At 33.4% G+C, this 17,707-nt stretch overlaps 1 long non-coding RNA gene across 1 annotated transcript; it reads right to left on the minus strand.

The window, feature by feature from the left end:
- Window positions 1-3,336: 3,336 nt before the first annotated feature.
- LOC128921598 (uncharacterized) lies at window positions 3,337-4,896 on the minus strand. Its single transcript, XR_008471030.1, has 2 exons — window positions 4,303-4,896; window positions 3,337-4,236 (listed from the first exon to the last, which is right to left on the minus strand). It is a non-coding gene; the product is annotated as an uncharacterized LOC128921598 (long non-coding RNA).
- Window positions 4,897-17,707: the final 12,811 nt, after the last annotated feature.

Consider the following 17,707-nt stretch of genomic DNA (forward strand, 5'->3'; position numbering starts at 1 on the left):
GATCAGCTGCTATGAAACTCGAACCAACAACAACAATGAGAACAACAAAAAGCAAACGCCGTTATAATGCTTAGTTCGAATACAAATTGACATTTAAAAGTTGAGAGCTCAAAATAGCGCAAAAAAAATAACGGCACTTTGGTGCTTTAAAGCAAATTACGAGTCTCCCGTTACACTGCGGCACGGCCGTGAGCGGGGTCACCTGCGGCGCATACCACACCACATACGAGTGCATACCGCCGCCAATGTTGATTAAAAAATTGCCGCATTTATTACTGACGGCGCACAAAGTGCCACACGAAGTAGATCATTAGTGTGAAAAAATTTGCACGAAATGCCGAATCGCCGCGCATGTATCTATTAGCGGCACCAATGCGCTTATAATGTATCATATTTATGCAACATTCGCATTCGTGTATGTGTGTGTAAGCAAAGGTCCAAGTTGGTAGGTGCTCCAGTTGGTGTCGGGCGTACCTCTGTGTGTGAGTCTTGACCAATTGGGGTTGCCACGAGTGGCAAGTGGCAATTAAAGTCGCTTAACAAGCGTGTATTATGCTCAGTACTAAGCACTATTAGTACCGTTAAATAACCTTTTTTATGCACTCTAACAACTATGCGGCCGCTCAAAGTATATTTTCTTACTAATTTGATTTCAAAGTCGCCGCACTCACAGCACATTTCGACAAAAGACTTTTGGCATTGGATTTCGCTTTAGCGATTTGTGAATGCTTATTTTATATCTAGCATTCGGATGTAGCAATTATACCAATAAAGCGATGTAGGTATGGAAAAAAAATGATTTCAAAGCCATTGAGGAACATTTATAGAGTTCTTTTTTTGGAGTTATAGCAATGGAAACAATTATTAAGATACTCTCCAATATATTTTGCATCCAGGAAACGTAAAGGTCTATCTTAGAACCAGCATTAATCTTAGCCCGAAAATCCAACGCAGAATCACTCTTGCCAAGAGGTGTTACTCGGATTAGGCATTTGAAAAGTAAAGTACTCTCTCGAGAAGAACCAAAACCAAACTCTACAAGTCCCTCATCATTCCCGTCCTGCTTTATGGTGAAGAAGCATGGACGATGTTAACATCCGTTGAGATGGCACTAGAAACTTTCGAGAGAATGGTTTTTCAGAAGTTTTATGGTCTTTTAAACATTGGCAACGGCGAATACCGCAGACGATGGAACGTTGAGCTGTACGAGTGATTCGACAACATTGACATACTTCAGCGAATAAAAAGACAGCGGCTACGCTGGTAAGATTATGTTGTCCGAACGGACGAAAGCGCTCCAGCTTTGAAAGTGTTCGCTGCAGTACTGCCTGGTGGAAGCCATGGAAGAGGAAGACCTCCACTAGAATTCATCAGCACCAGGGATTTCCAAATTGACGGCAAACTTTCAAAAGGAAGAACGAACGAAGAGCGAATTTGACAGCAAGAGAATTCAAAAAAGTGAAGCGCTTCGTATATAGATCTATTATTTGTATGAAATAGAAACTCGTAAAATATTAGACCAAGAGGCAACTATCTTGAGATCTTTAATTTTCTCTTTGGATCAACATTCGTGCACCACAGTACTTCCTGAATAAAATGCGGTAACCTTGCGAAATCTAGAGTAAGGACTGGAAGTGGAGTCTCTATGTCTACAATTCACGGAGTATTTCAGAACGAGGTCCGGTAAAGGAAGTCTGTTTTGGGCTAGCAGTTCGCCATATAAATGGATTTAAAGTTAAACTGAGACGAGTCAGTGAGGTATTGTGCTATAAAAACTCGGAGCTCGCTTTGTAAAAAGGCAAATGGAAGAAGTTTTTGAAGAAATGGACAGGGGATTACAGAGTGAAATCACCGCACATGCTGGACATAGCATATCCTTTGACTGGATACAAGGTTTCTAAAGAGGTATCAGTTAGAGGTAAGAGTTTTTGTGCTTTGGAAAGATAAAGAAGAAAGCTATATGATTCTAGTCTCGAAAGGTAATAACAATCATCACAGTGAATTAAAGGGACATGGGAGAAAAATAAATTCACTTTGAAGACAAAATATGCCGAAAACTTGTATGTGATAAGAAATAAAATTCAGCAGCTTTCTTTTACTTTTTACGGAAGATGTCATTTGAGTATGGGAATTCTTATGAATCTATGATACCTTCCGAAGCCCTAATGAATGTCTGAAATATAGGTATATGTACATATCTTCGAAAACTTGATATATTTCGAACCCATGACATATCGAATAGCAGTCACACTCTCAACAACTCTACACTGACTACAGCTTTTACTTAGTATTTACACTAGAATGTACACTTTTCTTGCCAGACCACGGACAACAACAAGTCACACAGCTGGGCAATCAAGTCATCCATTGGACCGGCCATTGATCGTCAATGAACGTCAGCGTCATCAGCTGTGCATAACGGCGGATATGTAATCTACACATGTTGTTTGTACTGTTGTTGTTGTTGTTGATGTTGATATTCAACTGCAATTGCATGACATTTGCTTTAATTTTTGTTATTAAGCATACACATACACAGGTACATTGCTATAATTGAGTGTGCGTGTGTGTGAGTATTTTGTTTACTTCAACGCCTCACACACACACACGCGCAAACATGCATATTTATGTGTTTGTAAATAAAAACAAATTTAGCATGTGTGGAGAAGTTCATTCGCTATGTGTATGTACAGTGAGTGGACATTGGAATTGCAGCTGTGCGAGCAACATTGAATGTCATTGCTTTTATTTATGAATCTTTTTTTGTTGTTGTTATTTTATTTGTGTTTTTTGTCTTTTGTATTTTTCACGCTTTGCTGCGGTCATTTTGCTATAAAACTGTTGGTAATTTTCTTATGTACTATATATGTAGGTCTATATAATATATAAAAATATATATGTAGGTTTGTCTAAATTGTTTTTGCATTAAATAATACAGTTTGTTGTTGTTGTTGCTGTTATGCTATGCTCGTTGTCAACACTAAGTAGGAAGTGTTCGTCTATGTGTTGAAAAATAAATCTCACTTCGTGGCCACTTGGCGTCTACAAACGCCGGCAAACCCTTAGAGTACTAGGCATTAATAAGAATAACAACAATAATAGCAATAATAGAGCACTGAGCATGTCAATAGCGCCAATTAAGTTGACGTGTTACTGTCACACTTGAGCTTATGAGCACGCATAAGCTGTTGGTTGTTGTTGTTGTTATTAGTTTGTTTTCCCTAAATTTTGCCACTGTCATTGAAGTGACGTGATCGCGCAGCTGGACAATATTTTGCTGTCTTTTTGTTCCAAAATAAATAATTTCGTGGGTAAACATACATACACACAGGTACATAAATCTTAAAAATTTATTATTTATTATGATACCAAAGAAATTCTGAACAAAAATCAATTATTTGAGTTCAGGAATCATAAATTTGAATTTTAACGCTTCTTTTAAAAAACGGAATTATTTAGAAAATTATGCTTTTTAGGAAAATATAGAAGTAATCCACTTTTGAGCACCAAATGTTATTTCCGATGGTTCCAAACTCTGCGGCTCTTAAAGGATCCAACATCTAATGGTAGTAGAAAGTGAGTAAGAACTCCTCTGTATTGCAAATTGCACGTGGTGAGAAACTTGACAATGACTTTCGCGAAACGACTGAAGAGCTTTTGTGGACAGACAACCAGGAACAATCTAAGATTCCAGTTTCATCTAGATGCCTCATTTATTGTAGGATTTCCAGGTCCATTACTTACTATACGATTCGGTCACCATCAAAAGTACGACCGAAGCAGTGCTGCTCTCAGGTTTTATATGTCTTACTGCATTGCCCAGCACAGCAATTGAACCATTGATATTCAGAATAGAATTTTCTACATGAAAATCGCGACTAAGTCTTGTAGGAATCATTTCCGTCCATCACTCCAGCAGGGAAACCAAGCGATGACTCGAAGCTTGTTTATAAGACGAACACACCACGTCACCACAACAACGAGGTCGGGCCTACGAAATCGGAACGGATACCTTCGGGATTTTCATCCGTCCAAGGACTCGGCAATTTTCGTCAGAATTGTTTTAGGAATGAGTTCCGTCACTACTACAACAACAAATCCACCACAAGCAGTTTAACCTAACCTATAATCAAATCACATGACTTAAGGGAGTAATGGTTAGACCCATTTCAAAGATCGTCCACATGAGGAATAAAATATGAGTTCGTGCGTATCAGGGCCCTGTTGATAATCTTGCTGGAAAATGATAGATACTTGATAATGCACAGGAGGACAAAAAAGCAATTTGGTAATATCACTTACCTTTGAGGGCATCGTTCGCTACACCTTGAGTTTTTAAGAAATGTGGATCAATATGAATGGAGGATCAATATCCACTCCGATGGAAGGACCAGGTGAAGAAGGACCTGTATTCACTTGATATTACCAATTGGCGCCAAGTTGCCAAAAGGAGAGATGCGTGGCGCGCTGTTATGGACTCGGCTATAACCGCGTAAGCGGTGTCTACACCAGTCAAGAAAAAGAAGAGGATCAATATTAATACGCCCGAATTTTAAAATTAAATTGCTTTCTAAATAAATTGTTTTCTTCTTCGAGTCGAGTCTTCGATTCCTTGCAAATATGGTATAGAGGAGATGATTTCTGAACTTGAATGTCAAACCTATGCTTCCGAGTAATTCTATAACTCTGAAAAGACACTCTATTTACAAAAATTGTTTGCCCAATTTTAAATTCTTAAATCCCTGATATTCTAGGGATCTTCTCTAAAGATTTAATAACTTCTTGGAGCGCCCGAAGTCAACAGTTATGATTAAGTATATATAGCCTTCATAGTATTTAACCAATAAATATCGAATAATACTTCTAAACTGAAAAAAAAACATGCTGGGGACTCTAGTTAAGTCATTATCACTTAGCTGTCGATCGAATTGAACTCATCAATAAGTGCGCCACTTTAAGCAACTAATTAAGAGCTATAAAATGCCAAAAATAATTGAATTCTCATTATATAAACCCTTCATTGAACATGCATACTTAGTTATACACAGAATTATGTTGTAGTAGTTGTTGTTGTTTTCGGCGAACAAGCAATTTGCGCACACGTGCAACACGTCTGCGATTATTATTATTTACTTTTCTTCAATAAAAACATCAACAAAAAGGTAAAGTAATAATAATAACTGGCAATGACAGCAGCGTCAACGCAACAGCAAGAAACAACAACCACCAACAACAACAACAACGGCGACGTCACAGCCAAAGCCAATGTCACTCTCATGGTTCAACAATGAATGCGTTGCAGGTGGGCTAGACTGGTTGTTGCACTGTATACACCTTCAATAACAAGCCGGTATGCACATGTGGCACTGTGGGAAATCCCTTAAAGCGTTATCTTTAGTGTGTGTTTGTGTGTTTGTTTCCTTAACAATCTATGCAACTTGCATACGTCGGATTCACATGCACTGCCTTCACGCGCACATACACACACACACACGCATACAAGCTAGTAGAGACTTTCTTCTCGACTGCACTGCGTGAGAACATCCGCCTACCCACAACGAACTCAACGCAACTCAACTCGGCTCAGTCACTCAACACCTGCATTTATAACAAAAATACTGCTTTGATGTTGTTGTTGCACTGCATTCAGCATATTTAAATACACCTTAACACTTGCGGTTGTGGAAAGAAATTTCCTTTTACACTTTGCCACTTCTCCACACTTCTTTGGCCAATCGCGTTTTCCTTTCTCAGACGGTCACTCGAAGTCGAGCGGACAGCCGGCCTGCCGTTGAGACAACGCCGTGGGGCTGGGTCAGTAGCGTTGCACCGCTGTATGGTTGTTGTTAGCTGACCGTATGAAACCAGTAAATTGCAACAGTTCACTGGACAACAACAACAAAAACAATGGTACAACATTTGAACACTTGTTTTCGAATGAATGCAAACGCTTGTTGTTGTTGCTGTTGTTTTCTTTATGCTCACAACCAACCTACCTTTGTATTGGCACTTAATTATTGTTTTTGTTGTACATTTTCGGTTGCAAATATTTGCTGTTAGATTTTTCTTAGAAATTAGTGCAAGTGTTCCGCACAGGTGCAAATGATAAAGATCGTTGTGGGTGGGTTTTGTTGTTGTTATTGTTGTATGTGCAAGATTTACTTGCAGCAATTTACCGTTTTTGGTTAACACAGTTTGTGGGAGTATATTATTCATGCTGTTTGACAACTTTTAAAAACACGTGGAAGTCAGTTTGTGCTAACTTCTAGCCTTTGAGTCCCTTTTATGGTTCGGGAATGGCTTTTGTTTGACTTTTGGAGTCATTATTTTATTGGGAGTTTAAAAATATTGCATACATAAAAGGTTCGATTAAATTTTTTAGCACACTGTACTATAGCAGATTTTCCGTTATTCAGGTGTTTTGGTTTTTTAAAGTTAAAATTCAAGTGTGGAGCCACCGGGTGTTTACAAGCTGTAAAAGTACAGTTCATTATACAAGCTTCGTCATTTTACTAAGATATATTTTACGATCACTCATCATTTAGCTGCAGTAAACAGTTATACAATAGACTCTAAGTTCACATTTCTCATCTTCATTCGCTGCGAGTGCTTTCAGCACAGCCTCTTTTTACCTTATTCATCATGTGAGAAATCTTCCCAAAGTTTTAGCTTTTACTTTGTTGCTTTTCGCAAACAAATTCAGTTTATTCGTGTGGTTTTTTAACTGAGTTACTGTAGTACTCACAGTTGAACAGTGTGCGTCATTTGTTTAGCTACATGTGAAATAATAATAGAATTTAAATATACAAAAATTTCTTATTTTTTTCTTCAATAAACAATGAACTAAAATTTAGGATTTTCGTAAAAATTATTGACATCAAAAATAATAATATTTGAATTATTCGGCCTACTTTTTACTGCTATATCATAATATTTTAATAAACAACAAAATTTCGAAAATATGAAAACTCCACATTTAATTTCAATTAAACAATTTCAAGATAGAGTTTCGGTTCATCTATACTACTATTATAAAGAGAAAATATTTGTATGTATGTTTGTAATGAATAAACCCAAAAACTGCTATGCCGATTTGAAAAATTATTTTACCATTGGAAAGCTACCCCGAGTAACATAGGCTATATTTTTTTGCAAGAATCTCAACTTTCTGGAAATAGTTCCCAGGTGAGGGTATGAAAAAGACGCCGAGATGTAGAATCTTAATCCGAAATTGAAAATCATCTTGAAAGTCATTCTCTTCGCATCGCAATCGCGTGCCAGAGAGTCGAGTAAAGAGCGCTCGCAACTGTTTGCTGAACAAAATTTCAAAATCTACCAAGTACGCGCTTGAGGGTCGAGTATGGAGCGTGTGCAGCGGTTTGAAGAACAAAATATTAGAAATATACAAGCTCGCACTAGGGCGTCGTACTCTGAGCGTTCCCAACGCCTTCATAATCAGAGAGAAAGACAACGGACACCAAACACTAGAGGTGGTAATCAAGTTTTAGCTCATTGCAAATAAAATGTGGACATTTATATAATTTTTAGTTTAAAAAGAAATTTAATTTTTAATTTAATTTAAGCCAATCTGCATACATATATTCACCATAAAAAACTTCGAGTTAGAGAGACTTAGAGTTATGGAAGGTTCAAGTTAAAGAAATTCAAATGAATATATTTTGACATCCTCTTTGCCTATTTGCGATATATAGTGATAATTTTATGCTTCGGATTTTTGATTAGATTTAAGATAATACACAATGTTCAAAATCGATTTAGAGAAATACTCAAATTTTCCTAATAAAGTAAACTTGACTTAAGCTATTTTTGCATAATAAAAGATATATGGCGGACTTAAGAAATATTATCCCCAATATTTAGCTTGTTATAAACTGTTCAATTTTTTATTTTTGTATATAAAATTAAAAAAAAGTGGAAGTCAGCTTGAGCCGTAAGATTTCTATAAAAGAATTGCTTTTTAATTATTAACTAAAGACACTCTTTTCTTTTAAATATAATTATCAAACATTTAATTTTTGAAAGGCAATTCATTTTTTTCATCAGTGTGGTTAAGCAATTGTCGCACACTGTATGCACAATTATATAAACGCATGCAATCTACATTTGTGTGAGTTACTTTCTAACATGCCTTCGGCTATTGTTGTTGTTGTCTGCTATATCTTTAGGCTACAATCGCCTAAAAAAACAAAAAAAAAATTAATAAAAAAATAAAGATGAAAATAATTAACTGAAGATTGTATAAATATTTAACGTTATTTAAGAAAATACATTTTTGAGATAAAGTTCAAAAAGCAGAGACAAATTTACTTTAATATATGTATGTACATATATGTTTATAAATATTTAATTAACTTATAAGTTTACTCATCTATTATATATGTACATATCTATATTTTATATGTTACATATATATGTTATAAATACCTTTGCCACCTTTAAAACACGTGCAACACTCATCGCATTTCATGTGTGTCATTAGATAATGAACCATTTCAAACCGTTAGCATCTGTGTATATTTGTATGTACACCATATATATGCATGTACATATGTACGTGCAGCTTGAAATCATCACAATATTGTTGACTTTCTCTTTGCGAAAAACGAAACTCGAAAACAACTCATTAACAACTAAATCGCACACCTGCAACATGTCTAGCGCCAATGAATGCCAAAGTACTAAGTACAATAGACAACGGGAAAAAGCGTTGATGATTATGCATAAATGAACAAGTGTGTGTCTACACACATATCTATATATATATATATGTGTGTGTGTGTTTGTGAGTCTATAAACGCTTTATAATCAAAGCAGATAATACTATTAAAGGAAATCTTAAATACTGATATTTTTAGACGTTTATGAGTACATCTAATTTTAATACAGTGGAACTTATCTAACTCGAATCACCATAATCCACAAAAAAAAACTTCGAGTTAGAGAGATTTCCGAGTTATGGAAGGTTATTATCTATTGCCACTTCAAAAGTTCGAGTTATGGAGATCTTCGACTTATAGAAGCTCGAGTTATAGAAGTTCCACTGTATATGTATGCATGTTGGTAATGGAAACTAACCAGCTTATATTTTACAGTTATTTACTTTTAATTCTTTAATTTCCGTCGTATTTTTGTACCACCCTTATGTGTACTATTAGCATCTTACTATACAAGTAGAAATTTTAATCTGCTAATATACTAAATATATGTACAAATCCATTGAAAGCTATGCGAAGAGATTATAAAACCATACATATGTATGTAGATATATACAATACTAGTAGTCTACCGGAAATAAAAAAAAATCTCAAAACAATCGCTAAGAAGGAAATGCTAATAAAACCTAAACAAGTCTAGCGTGAAAGATGATTGCAAACGCCGGAGTTAATGAGGCCTAAAGCAAAATAAAATAAATACAATAACAACAAATACATATTTACATAACAATAAAAATATAATATTCAAACTTGTATAAAGTGAAATAGAATAAAATAAGATTATTTCAAAAATATAATTTTAACATTTAAGCGTTTCAAAATATTTTCAAACTATTTTATGGTCGAGTTTTCAGAAAACTTATCCGAAATCTCCCTTGAATAACTTATTGGACTAAAATTTTTTATTTTATTTTATTTTATTTTATTTTATTTTATTTTATTTTATTTTATTTTATTTCATTTTATTTTATTTTATTTTATTTTATTTTATTTTATTTTATTTTAATTTTATTTTATTTTATTTTATTTTATTTTATTTTATTTTATTTTATTTTATTTTATTTTATTTTATTTTACTTTATTTTATTTTATTTTATTTTATTTTATTTTATTTTATTTTATTTTATTTTATTTTATTTTATTTTATTTTATTTTATTTTATTTTATTTTATTTTATTTTATTTTATTTTATTTTATTTTATTTTATTTTATTTTATTTTATTTTATTTTATTTTATTTTATTTTATTTTATTTTATTTTATTTTATTTTATTTTGTTTTATTTTATTTTATGTTACTTTATTTAATTTTTTTTTTATTTTATTTTATTTTATTTTATTTTTATTTATTTTATTTTATTTTATTTTGCTTTATTTTATTTTATTTTATTTTATTTTTATTTATTTTATTTTATTTTATTTTATTTTATTTTATTTTATTTTATTTTATTTTATTTTATTTTATTTTATTTTATTTTATTTTATTTTATTTTATTTTATTTTATTTTATTTTATTTTATTTTATTTTATTTTATTTTATTTTATTTTATTTTATTAACAAATTGCTTATTCGGTCCTAATATAATTTCAAAACATTTATTTTTATTAAATACCCACTCGTCTATAGTATTTTCCTCTTTAAAAAGTGACTTTAGTTGTAGCGGATTGGTTTCTCTACTTTATACTTTCACTCACCTGAAATATCGAAAATACAGTTGAAATTCTGTTCACCTTATATTCCAGAGAATCTCTCTCCTATTTTAATCTCGGCTTTAAGTTTCTACTGTAACTAGTAGAAGTCTGATGTAATTCAGAAAGATAGCATTTTAAGCAGAGAAAATAGTGAGTGTACTTTGAACCATCTATATACGAGTATATTTCTTTGTGCAATTATTATTTAAATCGGAAAGCTACCGCAAGTCGGAAAATACGTGGTTTCGTTATTTCCGTTTCTACTTCGATCGTGCACTTTTGTATACCCAATAAACATTTAGCTTTGAATCATGTCAGAATTCAAGTTGATAATTAAAATAAAAAAAATTCGAGACTCCAATGCGATTTCTCAACAGTGTTTCAATTGAAAAATCGAAGCATTTTTGAGAGATCAAAGATCTTGATTGAGTATAAAACTTTTTCTAAAATTGTGTGACCCTTTGTCCTCAGCTTGAGACAACTTTTAGTCTCAACTTTAACTCATTGTGAGTTTTTAAAGAATAATTGTAGACTCTTTTTTAAAATAAGCTTGAGAATAATTTGATAAATTGTTTCATAACAATTTGTGAAGTCTAAGTTTTTCAGATATTGAAGAATTGTTGAAGCATTAGGTTTGATAAAATGAAGTTATTGAAGGTTTGGAGAATAGCTAATAATTCATATTCAGTATTAGTTGGAGTATTGTAATCTATCAAAGGGTTAGGGAAATCTTTGGGAAAAGCGGTGGATATCAGGAAGATAGAAAGATAGCTTAAAGAATACCTGAAAGGTTTGAGATTACTCAGAGCATGATGTTGAACTTGAGAACTGTAAATTCCTTTAAGGTAGGTGAATAACTCGTGTATGGTGTTGAATATCATCTTAAACATTTTTAAAAATATTTTTCAATGTGTGTAGGGTATATATTACATCCAACTTTATAATTGCATGAGGAAGAGCATCGTCAATAACTTTAATTATAAACAAATTGACTTGCCTACAATTTGTTGAGACACATTTCTTTATTTTCTCGAATACATAAACTCACATAAATACATACACACACATACAGACATAATAATAAGTACGTATATTAACAAGTGCATACAAACTATGAGTTCGCTTATTATTGTCTAGTAGCTAGTGATAGCATGCATAGACTGTGCTAAGAATAGTATGTTTTTGTTTTTAGAACGAAGAGAAGAAGCAGAAGAATAGTGCGTACATATACACACACAAACAAATCTATGAGTGCATGCAATTGTTTTTGCTTTCGGTTGTTTACGATGTGCACGTGTTTGCACCGCGATTAGCCGCAACGCAGCGCAGCTGTGTGTTTGTCACACCAACTCACACACACACATACACTCATGCATGTGAAATTAAATATAATAATTTTTCGACTCCCACAGGCGGAAAATATGATTTTAGCTGCACATGTGTTGTTGTTTGCAAGTGCATTCTATAGTTGTTGTTGTTGTTGGCATGCAAATGCTTAAATTTGTTGTTGCTGTTTTCATAATTCGTCTTCTCACTTAACAAGCAGAGGCACAAACAAGTGTATTCCATTGTTGTTGTTGTTGCTAAACAAGAGACCTCTAACCGTTTTGTTATTGTTTTTGTTACAATTTGTTAGTGCTAACAAATATGTCCCATACCATACATAAAATATACTATTATATACAAACATACATAGAAATATTCACACGTATGAAGCGTGCATCACAACGCCTTGTGGTGGGGGTGACTTTTTATCACCGACCACATGCAAGTGTCTGACACACATACAAACAAACATGCGAGTACATATTTTCATTAAAAGAAAAACAAGTGCGTTCAAATTGTTTTTGTTTTTGTTTTTGTACAATTTTCCTGTTGTTCTTTGTATTTTGCCCCCCCCCCTCACACAGTAGTAGATGAGGTGTGTGCATGTGTGTGTTTTTTATGACCCCCATTGCGGTTAATTGGATTAGTTATTCAATTAAGAATTATGAATAATAAAATGAGAGCAAACTGGGGCACAATGCGCAGCAATGCCGTTAGAAAAATAACACACATACATATGAGCAAACATACAAGTATCTATGTTTTGTTGTTGTATGCGGTTATGGGCGGTGCTGAAGAGTACTTGAATACGGTGAGCATACTCTATAAAATATTTATTTAGTATGTCTGCAAAAAGAATGCTAAACTTTGGAAGATAATAAAATTAGCATTGATTTCGGCTAGACGAAACAGGTGTCTGGTAGCGTTAAATCATATGTAGAATTGTATTTGTATGTTGTATAGTATAGCATATATTGATGAAGATATGTATTTTACTCTAGAAGTTTAACAGAGTTTGTTACAAAAATTCCCACGATCCGAACGATCTCAAAGTAGTTCGAACTATAGTGGAACTTCCATAATTCGAACTTCTATAAGTCGAAGATCTCCATAACTCGAACTCTTGAATTGGCAATAGAAGTAAAATTTCATACAAATTTCCTTTCATAAAACGAACTTTTCGACAAGGGCATAATACAGAATTTAAAATTTTACTGTCGAGGCAGAATTTTAAAATGGTCCTTCTATATCGTACGGAGGCGAACAAAAAAATATTACACTTATGGATTGCATAAATCATCTAACACAAGGCATGGGATACAGACGTCAAGAGCCAAACGATAGCAAAATACAACAAACAATTTTACAGAAAACATCTTATCGTATGTCCATAAAAATATTGCGAAGTAAATAAATAAAACAGTGCATAAATCTATATTTTACAGCTTTCTAAAAATTTAGAGGTTTTAATGACAATTGAATGTGGATTTTGTTAGAGAAGTTCCACTGTATATACTATTACTAACAAAAAATTCACTCAGAAGAACGTCTTTCTGTCAAAAAAATATTAATTACCCAACCCAACCAACTCAAAACCTTTGAAATTGATTCCTCCCATCTTAACTAATTCAAATATCAATACTCTTAGAGTTGAGTATTCGCTCGGCAGAACTGATTTCTCCATAAATAAATGAGTAAAACCTATATATATACGACGGGAGAAAAACTGAAAATATTTTTTTTATACAAAAAATGAAATATTTGGTTCTATTTTTTTATAGTATTAAGTCCTTGTAAACTCTAGACAACCTGTCTAAAATTTCTTTAAGATCGGTTGTGTAGCTCCTGAAAAATCCTTACAACCGACTTTGAAAACATACTACTCTGGAGAGAGTAACTTCTTCAGACTCAAATCGAGAAACCCATATAACCCCTGAAGAGCCTCCCATCGGTAAGTGGTAGTTTTTAGGTTTGGGTAATTGATGTGTAGTCTATCTGAAAATGACTTATCCGAATACCCTAAAAAAGATCTTCGAGAGAAATTTTCAATTCGCCAGATGTCAAAAATAAACTGGGTTATATTTATATTTTTTTGCATCTAAGTACACATAACGTTAACGCAGTTAGGGTTTGGATGATCAAAAACAAGTTTTGAGAAAATAATATAATTTAAATAATAATTATTGTCCTTAATCAGTAATTCGTGACCCCATGAACCACCGAGTAACGAGTTTCAAGCGATTTCGGTGTATTTTTCAAAATAGCGTCCGACATTTTCAATATTGAAAAGCCAACACCGGATTCGTAATCGGCGACCCCGAAAACACTCAATTGAATCCCATGAATTTTAAAAATCGCTAACACCATTTGCTGTTATGTCAAAACCCTCATCTGATGGGTAAAATAGACCTCGGATTCGGATTCAGCGACCCCAAAAACATATAGCACACATAGTAAGACCCCAGATCATGACAAGCTGCTTTTTTTTGTGTGGCTGTGTAATTTTCATAACCGGCTAATTTTGTGTTACGGTAGTCGAGCTGGTTGAAATGAGAAAATACATATTTCTTATATCAGTCAACAAATGAGGATTTTGTATTGATGGTTGAGATCACTTAAGTCAAGATGTCTTTTCTCTGTAGAGCCCTTCAGATATACATACATAGAGACATTGTAGTTCGTTGGATTTTTCTATAGGCATGTTTGAGTAATAGGACCATATATACTGTAGACTAACCTCAACTCTCCTTGGATTGTTTCAAGCCCACTGAGCGTACAATTTGCAACACCATCACCCATCATGAGACCCATAATTCCTTATTGGATAATATTCAGCTATGAGGCCCCTTTCTTGCTTAATAGATATGTTAACATGCAAAATTGTGGCATGTGGAACGAAGAGCAACCTGAAGAGATTCAAGAACTGCCATTCTTTCCAGAAAACATAACGGCCTGGTGGTATTTGTGGGCCGGTAGAAACATCGGTCAATATTTCTACAAAAATGATGCCGGTCAGAACGAAACCATCAATAGCGACCATTATTGCAACATGATAACCGACTATTTGAACCGACCTGAAATTAAAGCGCGTGATCTCGGCGACATTTGGTTTCAAATAGATCACCCTTTATAAGAATTATATTTAATATACAGCTTTTTGCGGTTTACCTCAGAGCAGTTATAATTAAAAATATTGAAAAACAAAATCTGTTAATAGAAATATGAAAAAAAACGCAGAATATTATTGCGCATCAAAATAAATTCTGTAAAAAAAATGTATAGACCCATTAGCACACTCATATAAATATACTGCCTCACATACAAACAAACAATTATATCTGGTACATGTGTAAATGGCACTCGATAACAATAACCATAATGAACCGAAAATTTTTGCGACAATTTAATGGCCGTTCCATGACAAACAAATTAGCATTAAATAAATATGTATAATATATTTTAGTACAGGTGCACTTGAGTCAGACGCCAAAGCGAATGGATGACGCACACAGCGGCGGCCGCGCAGACACACACTTGCAGGTGGCACAAGTAACGAGTTGTCAAAAACACGTTACAGCAAATGTTAATGCGTTTTAGGCCCCATATTATTACTAGTAAATACAGATATACATATGTATGTATGTATATGTATAAAAAAATACTAAAATTTATTTAAACAAAAGCGGCGCGACGTTGAGTGAATTTCAGCAAACAAATCACAGCTGAGCAGTTTTGGAGCTCACTCAGCTTGAGATGCGGCTTTGAATTGTATGTATGTTTGTATGTGTTGTTGTTGTTGTTGTTGTTGTTGTGTGTAACGAAAATGGCTATAAAAAGCTCGATAAATACATAAAAATAAAACAAATTTAATAATAAAATCACTTTGACGGCGGCGGTGTATAACTGTGCGACCGCCTGCCCTACAATGAGCGACCCTAAGCGCGACTACCTGTTTGCCTCGATTGACTGACTGACTGCGAAGCGCACTTCGAACATACAAACATACATACACACACACATGTAAGTGCTGTACAGCGGCTTATTTCAAGCTTCAACTTTTTCTCCACACCTCTTTCTCCACTTAATTGACGCGGTTTTGTGCGTTGTTATTTACCGTTTTACATAAAAAATCATTTAGCGTTATATAAATACAGATATACAAACATACAGAGCTTATATGAGTATATATATATATATATATATATAAATATATATGTATATATGTGTGTGTGTTTGTAAATGAAATCGTGTCGTCTCAACTCATCTCACTTTGTGTCGCTACGGTTTTTTTTGTGGGTTTGTGGGATGCGCGAATATAAATAAAACGCAAACCAAAACGCTTATACATTGGCAACAACAACAACAACAACAATAAATTCAACTCATAGCAATATATACACAGCAGCCGCAAATGTCTGAAACTAATTTTTTAAGTATCTGCAGGTGTTCGTTTTGAAACATCATCAACACGAACAACAAACACAACAGCAGCAACAACAACAACAACAACAACAATGTTGCCAGCTAGCTAGCTAGCTGTACTGTATGGGCAACAACAGCAATAATTGACAGCAACTAAATTAATAAAAACAACAGTTGAAACGAATATAGGTACAGTATATAAACACAACAACAAAAACAATAAAATTTTTAAGTTAATATATGCTGACATGAGTATGTGTGTGTTCATATGTATATGTATATGTTTTTTTCTCATTTGTGCGCCTTGCGAAGATGAGTGACGGCAGGCCTGGCCAGCTGAGAAGAAAAAAAAAAACGCAAAAAAATGCCTCGCAACCAATAAATTTCCGTGGAACACAGTTGTGTTATAAATTTATTGTTAAATAAAATTAAATAAATACAAGTATAATTCAGTTGAAAACAGCAATAAATATATTTACATAGCCACACATACACGCACGCGTGTTACTAGTATTAAACATATAATAAAATTAAATGGAAATTCCCAATAAACAATTTCTTAAAAATATTTTTTTTACAATTTTTTAATAAAATATAAATATCAAATAATTAATAAAAAATAAAGTAAAATAAATTAATTTTATATATCCACAACATATATGTATGTAAATACATTTTTCAAATTGAAATAAATTTAATTGTTTTTATTTTAAAACAAAAAAATCATGTGAAATTAGTCGAAATTAAATAATTACTTAAGAAAAAAATGTTTATATTAAGTCGAAATAATTCAAAACAAACATTATATGTTTTGAAAAATTTATAAAATAAATCCAAATTTAATTCAAAAGTCTAATAAAACAAACGATATGGTTTTTGACCCTTAAGTGGGCGACCCCACGCCCATTTTCCATTTTGTAAAAAAATCTGAGTGCAGCTTCCATCTGCCATTTCTTATGTGAAATTTAGCGTTTCTGACGTTTTCCGTTAGTGAGTTAACCCACTTTTAGCAATTTTCAACCTAACCTAAAAAATTACATCTAATTATGCCCCTTCCTAGTGCGATCCTTTATTCCAAATTTTACTGTTATAACTTTATTTATGGCTTAGTTAGGGCACTTTATGTGTTTTTGGTTTTCGCCATTTTGTGGGCGTGACAGTGGACCGATTTTGCAACCCGAAAGCAACCCTCTCACGGTCCCAAGGAACATGTGTTCCAAGTTTCATCAAGATATCTCAATTTTTACTCAAGTTATCGCTTGCACGGTTATGAGAAAAAGTCGAACATGAAATTATATTTTATTTGCAATGAGCTATAACTTATTAAAACTCTTGTCTTTGATATCCGTTGTCTTTCTCTCTAATTATGAAGACGTTGAGTGACGCTCAGAGTTCGACTACCTAGTGCAAGCTTGTATATTTTTTAATATTTTGTTCTTCAAGCCGCTGCACACGCTCCATACTCGACCCTCAAGCGCGTACTTGGGAGATTTTGAAATTTTGTTCAACAAGCAGCTGCGAGCGCTTGTTTCTC

Source organism: Zeugodacus cucurbitae, chromosome 4 (assembly GCF_028554725.1).
Source record: "Zeugodacus cucurbitae isolate PBARC_wt_2022May chromosome 4, idZeuCucr1.2, whole genome shotgun sequence".
Classification (NCBI taxonomy): domain Eukaryota; kingdom Metazoa; phylum Arthropoda; class Insecta; order Diptera; family Tephritidae; genus Zeugodacus; species Zeugodacus cucurbitae.